The sequence below is a fragment of the Oncorhynchus mykiss genome, chromosome 22, assembly GCF_013265735.2.
Source record: "Oncorhynchus mykiss isolate Arlee chromosome 22, USDA_OmykA_1.1, whole genome shotgun sequence".
In the NCBI taxonomy this organism is placed as follows: Eukaryota; Metazoa; Chordata; class Actinopteri; order Salmoniformes; family Salmonidae; genus Oncorhynchus; species Oncorhynchus mykiss.
This window is the reverse complement of record NC_048586.1, coordinates 12,888,483-12,899,976: the sequence shown is the minus strand read 5'-3', so window position 1 is coordinate 12,899,976 and position 11,494 is coordinate 12,888,483.

Genomic DNA, 11,494 nt, shown 5'->3' with positions numbered 1-11,494 from the left:
CGGCTATTCTTCAACAGAAATGCGTAAAACTACGTCACAATGCTGTAGACACCTTGGGGAATACGTAGAAAGCGTAAGCTCGTTGATGGTACATTCACAGCCAAATAGGGAGTCATTGGAACGCAGCGCTTTCAAAACCTGGGGCACTTCCGGATTGGATTTTTCTCAGGCTTTCGCCTGCAACATCAGTTCTGTTATACTCACAGACAATATCTTTACAGTTTTGGAAACGTTAGTGTTTTCTATCGAAAGCTGTCAATTATATGCATATTCTAGCATCTTTTCCTGACCGTTTAAAACGGGAACGTTTTTTTTCCAAAAAGGAAAATACTGCCCCCTAGCACGAAGAGGATATTATTAATTAAGAACAAATTCTTATTTACAATGACGACCTTCCCCGGCCAAACCCGGACGACGCTAGGCCAATTGTGCGCCACCCTATGGGACTCCCAATCACGGCCGGATATGATACAGCCTGGATTAGAACCAGGGACTGTAGTGATGCCTCTTGTACTGAGATGCAGTACCTTAGACCGCTGCGCCAATACTACATAATGACAAAGTGAAAACATGCTTTTAGAATTTTTTTAAAATGAAATACAGAAATATCTCATTTACATAAGTATTCACAACCCTGTGTCAATAATTTGTAGAAGAAGCACCTTTGTCAGCTTTTACAGCTGTGAATAATTCTGGATAAGTCGCTAAGAGCTTTCCACACCTGGATTGTGCAAAATTAGGCCATTTATTATTTTGTCAAATTTGTAGGTCTTGCCATAGATTTTCAAGTAAATTTATGTCTAAACTGTAACTCGGCCACTCAGGAACTTTCACTTTCTTCTTGGTAATTAACTCCAGTGTAGATTTGGCCTTGTGTTTTAGGTTATTGTCCTGCTGAAAGGTGAATTTACCTCCCCAATGTCTGGTGGAAAGCAGACTGAACCAGGTTTCCCTCCAGGATTTTGCCTGTGCTTAGCCTCATTCCTTTTTTATTCTGAAAAACCACTATGCTTGAAAATATGGGGAGTGGTACGTTTTTGGATTTGCCACAAGCATAACACTTTGTATTCAGGACTAAAAGTGAATTGCTTTGCCACATCTTTTGCAGTTTTACTTTAGTGCTTTATTGCAAATCCAGAGTGACTTACATGAGCAAATAGAGTTCAGTGCCTTGCTCAATGGCACATCATCAGATATTTCACCCAGTCAGCTCGGGATTCAAACCAGCGGCCTTTCGGTTACTGTCCCAATGTGCTTAACCACTAGGCTATCTGCCGCCAAAAGTGATAATATTTTCATTTGTCAGCAACCAAGCATCGATCATAATGTCACCAGAATAATCAGATTTCATAAAACGGCAACATGTGGTCTCTTGTTTCTGCATCACTAAATTTGGTCCAATTCACACACATATCAAGAGAATATCCCTGGTCCTCCCTCCTTCCTCTGATCTGACGGAGTCACTAAACAATTGTGCCGGCTCAGCTCTGAACCGCGTAGCGCATAAAAATTGTCTGTCCTCAGGTTGCAACACTCACTACCGAGTTCCAAACTGCATCTGGAAGCAACGTCAGCACAAGAACTGTTCGTCAGGATCTTCATAAAATGGGTTTTCGTGGCCGAGCAGCTGCACACAAGCCTAAGATCACCATGTGCAATACCAAGCGTTGGCTGGAGTGGTGTAAAGCTCACCACCATTGGACACCACCAACGCCATCTCTGGAGTGATGAGTCACGCTTCACCATCTGGCAGTCCGACGGGTGGATCTTGGTTTGGCGGATGCCAGGAGAACGCTACCTGCCAGAATGCATTGTGCTAACTAAAGTTTGGTGGAGGAGGAATAATGGTCTGGGGCTGTTTAGTTCTAGGTCCCTTAAAGCTACAGCATACAGTGGCATTTGTCCCTACGATTATGTGCTTCCAACTGGGTGGCAACAGTTTGGGGAAGGCTTTTTCCTGTTTCAGAATGACAATGCCCCTGAGCACAAAGAAAGGTCCATACAGAAATGGTTTGTTGAGATTGGTGTGGAAGAACTTGACTGGCCTGCACTCAACTCTTAAGAAATATGTCATCCATGTTGGGCACCAGGCGTGTCCATATAGCTGTTCTCATTGTCCTCTTCGGTGGGGTTTATCGGCAGTTGACATCCAAAGCTATGGTGCATTACCGCCACCTACTGTACTGGAGTGTGGGCCAGAGACAGGGAGAAACTAACTATACTCTTTAAACTAATTTCCTGTATCCCCTTCTCCCTCATTAGATCTCAGCCTCTCTTATTTCCCTCTGATACTGCCCACACTGTAGCAATACATGCTCCACGGTCTCTGTTTCCTGTCAGTAATAACAGTTTTCTGTTGGATGCTTTCCTATCACATTTAATGACTTAAATGGCTGTGTCCCACCCTTAATCTTGTACAAATAGCTCTTCTGTCCTGCCGTTCTCTCCTCCCCGACATTCCTCTGTACTGCCTGCCTTAGTATCTCTATTCCACTGCTCCTGCCATCTCTACACCATCACTGACCATATTAGACTTTTTGCCTCTGCCTTGCTCATTGAAACTACAACATCAACATCCCCTCTACTAAGTGCTTGTTTAGCCAGTACACCCACTGCCTTGTTCCCCTTCATCCCCACATGTCCTGGGACCCAAGTAAATCTTATCTGTATAACCATCAGTCTAATCCTGCCATGGGTTTGTAGCACCTCATAAAGCAGGTCTTGTCTGCTACGTGAGCTGAAAGACTGTAGACTCATCAAAACTGCTCATGAATCTGCAAATAGCTACTCTTTCTGGCTTAACTTCCTCCACCCACTGCAAGGCCAACAGTATGGCCATCAGCTCCGCCGTATATACAGCCAGATGATTAGTAATACGTTTCCTGACTTTCACCCCATATTCCTGCACTAGAAATGCTGACCCAGTACTTCCTGTCCTTGGATCTTTTGAACCGTCTGTGTATATGACCAGACGACTCTTAAACCAATCAGATGGCTCAACACCCTCCCTATCTTTCTGTAGTCTCTCCAATACTTCTAGATCTACAACTGGAGGAAGGAGTAGCCATGGTGGATTTACACCCACCCAAAGCTTGTGTTCAGTCCTTTCTCATGTTTGCAGTATGCCTGTAAAATATATTTTGCAGGATGAGACACACCATGTCCCTGTAGGCTGACCCAATAATTAGTTGCCAGCTGCTGTCTCCTAATCTGCAATGGCATATCCCCCATCTCCACCTGTAGTGCAGCCACTGGAGACGTCCGAAACGCTCCACTACATATTCTAGTCCTTGACCCTATATGACCCACATCTAGCCTTTCCAATGAGGTCGGGGCTGCCGAACCATACGCTATACTGCCATAGTCTATTACAGATTGGATCAATGGAACATAAATGGTCCTCAACGGGGAACGCCCAGCCCCCCAACTCCTTCCCGTCAGACAGTGCATCACACAGTATTTCAAAATATTGGAAACGTATACCGTCAATGGGCAGTTTCAAGTTCTCACTGGAAAAAAATGCTAATTAGTAGCACGTCTCAAAAGTGAGTCGTAAGATTATAATACGTGGATGAGAAGGAAATGCCCGGGATTTTGATGCCTAATGTGCATCATTTTGTGATAGTCTTGTGTGTATATGTAAGACAATGAATGCTGTATATATTAGGGGTAAGTAAGACCAGGGAGATGTACCTGTTCAGAGTTGTTTATTAGGAAATGGAACTGTACTAATTATCTCATTTTATGAAATAAACAACTATTGTGTCTGTCATTGGTTGTTGCCACTCCAGTTGCCGCCTAACCTTGCTCCACCCCCTTCCCCCTCCGAAAGGACCACAATGAAAATAAGCTTTATTGTGTTAAAATATTAAATTTAATCAATCAATCAATTTAGCACCTTCTTACACTTTCCCACCTGTCAATGTGTTCTGCCCAGGTCAGCCTAGTGTCAAAGTATACCCCAAGGAACCTGAACACCCCCACCCTCTCCAAGTTTCTCCCATATAACCTCAAGCGTACCTCATCTCCCACCTTCCTCCTGGTAAAGAACACTGTCTGAGTTTTCTCCACAGAGAACCTGAATCCCCACATTAATGCCCACCGTTCTACCCCATCAATTGCTTCCTGTACCTTCCTGACTACATTTCTTCCCCTCTTCCATAAGGCCCCATCATCTGAAAAAAAATGACCTCCCAATATTCCGTCCATACCTGAGAGTAAACATCATTGATCATGATTGAGAACAACCGAGGACGAATCACGCTCCCCTGCGGTATACCGTTATCCACCAGGTAGCTGCCCACCCTCACTTGGATAGACCTTCCAAACAAGAAATCCTTTATCCAGTTGTACGTTCTTCCTCCTACCTCCATAATATCAAGCTTGATTAACTCCTCCTTCCACATCATATCATATGCCTTCTCCACATCAAAAAAGACGGCAACAACCATTCACCTTAGCCTTCCTGACCACTGTTTCTAAGCAGAGCACTGGGTCCATAGTTCCCCTCCCCTTCCTGAACCAACTCTGAACTGGCCCCCTACTAGCCCCCTGCTCTCCAGGAAGTAAATTAGCCTCTCCGTAATCATACCTTCCTTAATCTTACACACTGTTGATTTTAAAGCTATTGGCCGATAGCTTGTTGGCCTCGTTGGGTCCTTTCCTGGCTTCCGGATTGGTACCACTACTGCATCCTTTCAGCCGCCGGGTAGTTTCCCGTCTTCCCACACTCTGTTGTACAACACCAATACCTTATCCAGTGCCTCATCACTAAGATGGGCCAACATAACATAGCACACCTCATCTTTCCCAGGTGAAGTTAACCCAGGCTTACCTATTGCCCTTTTTATTTTTGCCATGGTAAATGGTGCATTCAACGCATCATTTACATCCTCCCTCCGATCCAGAACTCCAGGGTCCTCCTCTCTCCCCTTCTGCTCCTCCTCTGACAAATGTGCAGAGCTATGCATCGCTGCCTTCTCATCTGTTACTGCCACATCCTTCCCACTTGTCAACACTGGATAATCCCACTCCCTTCTGACCCCACTCATCCTCTTAATCATAACCCACACTACTCCCACAGGTGTCACACTTCCAATGGTGTCACAGAACTGACACCAACATGACCTCTTTGCCTGACGGATAGTTCTCACCAGGGTCTGGGCCTGCTTATACTGAATCAGATGTTGGAAGTTTCCTTTTCAGTACTCTAAATGCCCTGTTACTACTCCTCGCCATTGCCCCACACTCCTCCATCCACCATGGGACTGCTTTCCTCCTCCTCCTCTTCCTTCTCCCTGAACTCTTAGGTATAGCCTCAGTAGCTGCCCCCGCTAAAGCTGTTCTCACCCAGTTATTGGTACTATCCACATCCCCTCTCATATCCACATCACCTGCTGCTCACTCAACTCTTGAAACTGATCCCACTTTGCCCTTCCAAACACCCACCTGCCTACTCCATCCCCTGACACCTCCTCCCTCTGGCTTACTGTGCATACTATGGGGTAATGATCACTCTACCTACTACCGACTCCTCAACTCACAGATTTCTGCCATCGCACTAGATTTATTTTTATTTTTATTTCACCTTTATTTAACCAGGTAGGCTAGTTGAGAACAAGTTCTCATTTACAATTGCGACCTGGCCAAGATAAAGCAAAGCAGTGTGACACAGACAACAACACAGAGTTACACATGGAATAAACAATAAACAAGCCAATAACACAATAAACAAGTCAATGACACAGTAGAAAAAAAGAAAGTCTATATACATTGTGTGCAAAAGGTATGAGAAGGTAGCCAATAAATAGGCCATAGTAGTGAAGAATGACAATTTAAGTGAGATATTCCTGCTGGAACGTGTGCTACGGGTAGGTGTTGTTATCATGACCAGTGAACTGAGATAAGGCAGAGCTTTACCTAGCATAGACTTATAGATGATCTGGAGCCAGTGGGTCTGGCAATGAATATGTAGGGAGGGCCAGCCGACTAGAGCATACAGGTCGCAGTGGTGGGTGATATAAGGTGATTTGGTAACAAAACGGATGGCACTGGGATAGACTGCATCCAGTTTGCTGAGTAGAGTATTGGAAGCTATTTTGTAGATGACATCGCCGAAGTCGAGGATCGGTAGGATAGTCAGTTTTACTAGGGTAAGTTTGGCGGCGTGAGTGAAGGAGGCTTTGCTGCAAAATAGAAAGCCGATTCTAGATTTGATTTTGGATTGGAGATGTTTAATATGAGTCTAGAAGGAGAGGTTACAGTCTAGCCAGACACCTAGGTATTTATAGTTGTCCACATATTCTAGGTCAGAATCGTCCAGGGTGGTGATGCTAGTCGGGTGAGCGGGTGCGGGCAGGGAACGGTTGAAAAGCATGCATTTGGTTTTACTAGCGTTTAAGAGCAGTTGGAGGCCACGGAAGGTGTGTTGTATGGCATTGAAGCTCGTTTGGAGGTTAGTTAGCACAGTGTCCAAGGAAGGGCCAGAAGTATACAGAATGGTGTCGTCTGCGTAGAGTTGGATCAGGAAATCGCCCGCAGTAAGAGCGACATCATTGATATATACAGAGAAAAGAGTCGGCCCGAGAATTGAACCCTGTGGTACCCCCATAGAGACTGCCAGAGGTCCGGACAACATGCCCTCCGATTTGACACACTGAACTCTGTCTGCAAAGTAGTTTGTGAAACTGTTGAGGCAGTCATTAGAGAAAACAAGGCTGTTGAGTCTGCCGATAAAAATACGGCGATTGACAGAGTCGAAAGCCTTGGCCAGGTCGATGAAGACGGCTGCACAGTACTGTCTTTTATCGATGGCGGTTATGATATCGGTAAAGGACCTTGATTGAGGCGGAGGTGCACCAGTGACCGGCTCGGAAACCGGATTGCACAGCGGAGAAGGTACGGTGGTATTCGAAATGGTCAGTGATCTGTTTATTAACTTGTCTTTCGAAGACTTTAGATAGGCAGGGCAGGTCGGATATAGGTCTGTAACAGTTTGGGTCTAGAGTTTCACCCCCTTTGAAGAAGGGGGACGGAGCTGTTGGAACGGGGTTAGAGTAGCCAGGAAGAAGGCATGGCCAGCCGTAGAGAAATGCTTATTGAAATTTTGAATGGATACCAGAGTGAGATCCAAGGCAGACTATTCCCTTGTCTACATCAATCCTGGTCTCTCTGCCATCATTCAGGCACACCAGATCGTTAATTTCTATCAGATTTTCCACCATTTGCCAATTTTCATCCATTAATCCCCCCATTTTCTATCTAGGCATTCCTAACTGGTATTCTGCCCGCAGCACAAACAATGACATCAAGTTCATATGGTAATGACGAAACCTTTGTAATAAAAGCCAGCATTTCAAAACATTACAATGTGGATAACTCATTCAAATGATATTGAATTTTAATCAATGGCCACTTTTATTGTGCCAACAAGAAAATGCAATAAGTAATTTATGAAAACAAATAAAAAATAAAAAACTTAGTTCTATTTGTGATTTTTGACATGCAGCTTCACTGACTTGCCTCTCCCATCTCCTCATTGGTTTTTAGGCGCATAAACCCACGAGCGGTGTGGTCAGCTTGTAAGCGGTAGATCTGCTCCATGTATGCTATTTCTATGCTTCCTTTTCTAAACTTTTACTTTTGGTTTTGTGCACCAGCTTCAAACACAACAGTTTTGGGTTATGGAAAATATTTTTCACACCGGTTTAAATGGTACAACGATTCTCTACACTATGCTTGCTTGTTTTGTCACAAACTGAAATTAGGTTAACTATTAGAATTATAGCAACCAGGAAATGGCGGAGACATTTCTGCATGGTGCAGCTTTAAAGCAAACCGTATGAGTCCAAATCAGCAAAGTAATTTCACAGTTGGATGCAGTGAAAACAGGACAGACTTCACAACCATTGCTTCAGAGACTTCAAAATGGCAATGTGTGATATTATAGAATCATTTGTGAGGGAAATGCTACCTGTAAATGTATTAGCCAGTGATCTCCTCCACATTTACAGTTTATGCTCTCAAAATTGCAGTCAGTGCAAGAAAGTCATCTATAGCCAGGGTTAAAAAACAAATAGTTGAACCAAGTTATATTTCTGAAAGAGCATCCCGCATACTGCTAAACTTGATTGGAAAGCAACACATAGAGGCTTAATACTTATGATTAATGTCCTCCATTGATTAAACAGTGTAATGTTAGACTTGTAGCCTTGTTTTCTCTTGTAATACATTTTAAACTCTACAAAAAAGTGCCTTTGCTCACCTTGATCGATAATCATGACAATATAGCTTGCAAATAATCTGGTCTCTGTTATTATTTATTTGAACTAGGTAATAGGCCTTTACTGTATACTGCAAACCTTTGTAGATTAGAATCACATACAGTATCAGCCTCCGAATTGTAAGTCATTTTCTCCATTACTGTTCAGAAATGTGATTATACTGTGTCCTAATAGCCTGGTTAATATTCATTACATTTAATTTTAAATAAATTAGATTTTGTTTTAATAAAAATGTGTGGCTTTTGTTTCTTTTTTGTTGTTGTTGAGCAGTGGCAATCCTTCATTCAGGGCAGGCAGAGCCCCACCTGTTTAGGTAAAAAAATATATATATACATATATAGACAGGCTATATCAAAACCGACCGTGATTGGGAGTCCCATAGGGCGGTGCACAATTGACCCAGCGTCGTTCGGGTTTGTCAAGTGTAGGCCGTCATTGTAAATAAGAATTTGTTCTTCACTGAATTGCCTAATTAAATAAAGGTTAAATAAAAATTATGTCACCTCAAAACCTGCAGGGAGAGCTCAAAAATTAAAGTCCCCTGGTGTGCTGCCATAGAGTTATATTAGAAGTGCCCATCCAAGAAGGCTCAAGGTTATTGGACACAGATAAAATGTGTCAAATCACTTTTTATCTACCGTAGTTTTTATTGGAGAAGTCAACATCATATTTCAAAATCTTAGCTAGCAAGCTAGCAGTCCTTATTATGGATGAAGCTGACAATCTACTGGCAAGTTCTTTTCAAACTTTGTCATATGAAAATAAATTATAGATTAATATAATTATAGAGAAATGATAGATAAAATGTATCGGTGCTCATCGGCCATTGGACATAAACTTTACACAAGTTGGAAATCACAAATTCAACAATGAGTAGTTTGGAAGGAATCCGTGGCTAACTGCAAGTGTTGCAAAGCAATCAGTAGCCTGCTATTCAGTGGAGTGGGTGTGTGGTCCAAGTCTGGGTTTAAGGGTCGCTTTTCCAAGCTTAAAAGGATAAACATTCAACATTGGCCATGTTGTCAATCCACCATGACTTCTGCCGCTTTCAAAACAACTGGAAACTCGGAACTGGGAAATCTCAGACTTCAGTGAGTTCAAGACAACTGGGAACTCAGGAAAAAACGAGCTCCAAACGGTCATCCGACTCAGAATTCCAAGTCGGGAACTCGGGCCTCTTTCTAGAGCTCCAACCTGAAGATCACTGACTTCATGATTAAACCTTGTTTTTTTCTGAGTTCCCAGTTCTCTTGAAAGCATCATAAATCCAGAGAATGCCAGACTTTGATGACAAAATATGATGACAAAGTTTGCCCACAAAGTACCGCCGCACCATCTTCCTGTTCATGTGAGCGCAGCACAACAAGGTGAGTCCAAAAATGTCTTGTATGCTGCTGCATAAACTCTGTAATATGCCAGAGATAATGTGTACTGTAGCTAAGAAAGTAATACAAAGTGTATGTTGTGTAGTAAGCTGTTAGCTGTTGGTGGTGCACATGTAGCCTATAGCCTGTTTTAGAGAAATGTCATCATTGAATATTGTAAGAGGTTTCATTGTCTGCTTATGCCCCCTTTATTTATCCTATGGTTCTGACTTGGTGTACAGGAGAATACTGTAAGAACGGCCCATGTTCTGAATTCTGTCGCTGTACATTTCAAAAGTGCTGAACAAATAGTTATATTGACTATGTCCTAATCAAAATTGTCTTAATCGAAATTACGGATGGCCTCTTATCCGCTTGTCGTCCCCTTATGCCATAGTTTGTACATCTCAATTGTCAGTAGAAACCACATTTGTTTAAGCAAGTCAGCCATTTCACCTATGTTTTTAAAAAAGACAGTAAATGAGGCTGAATGAACTGTTTCGCTGCCAAGGTTCACAAGGTTATGCTGATAGCCAGATGTAGCAGTGGTAAGGATTCACTCCATGGTGAAAATAAATCTCTGCTGTTGGGACAGCTCTATGAAGGCCCTAAAATATTGGGGGCACCGTTTGTCACCGTTATCGTGCAATTAATGTACTGTTTAGTGTTGTGGCTTTGCTGGCATGCATCCCATTTTTTGCATTTTTTAGACTAGATTTACATGCTAAAATCTCCTTTTGTTGTTGAGTGTGTATCGATTTCAGGCCCAGGTCATTTAAAGCTGTGTTGCTGAAAATGTACGAACCAGTCTCTCTCCAAAACTAACCAGGTTTTGTTAGAAGAGACCCTACTGAGTATTTCCCACCCCAATTTAGCTGAGACAGATAGAAAAGTTCTCTCTACAAGCCAATATGTATCCCATGCACAGTCTATAACAGTGTATTGCATTGGGCACTATAAAGAGGGCAGAGTGAAAAGCCATCAGCAGGCCGTGTGACACAGTCCCCCTCCAAAACTACACATATTTGGTTAGTAGAGAACCTACTGAGTATTTCCCACCCCACTATCTGAGACGGGTAGAATAGTTCTCTCTACAAACCAACTTCAATTTGCTTACCGCCCCAATAGATCCACAGATAATGCAATCGCCATCGCACTGCCCTATCCCATCTGGACTACCTACGTACCTACAGTATGCAAGAATGCTGTTCATTGACTATAGCTCAGCATTCAACACCATAGTACCCTCCAAGCTCAGGAGGCTGAAGAAATGTGTCTTGGCCCCTAAGACCCTCACAAACTTTTACAGATGCACAATTGAGAGCATCCTGACGTGCTGTATCACCGGCAACTGCACTACCTACAATCGGAGGGCTTTCTAGAGGGTGGTCTGCTCAACGCATCATTGGGGGCAAACTACCTGCCCTCCAAGACACCTACAGCACCCAATGTCACAGAAGAGCCAAAAAGATCATCAAGGACAACAACCACCCGAGCTACTGCCTGTTCACCCCTCTATCATCCAGAAGACGAGGTCAGTACAGTTGCATCAATGCTGGGACCGAGAGACTGAAAAACAGCTTCTATCTCAAGGCCATCAGACTGTTAAGTTAACATCACTAGGTGGGTTCCATCTGGTTCCGTAACCCTGTACCTTGGAGGCTGCTGCCCCATATACATAGACTTGAAATCACTGGCAATTTTAATAAAGGAACACTAGTCACTTTAATAATATTTACATATTTAGTTTTACTCATCTCATATGTATACACTGTATTCTATTCTACTGTATTTTAGTCTATGTCACTCTGACATTGCTCATCCTAATATCATCCTAATATTTATATA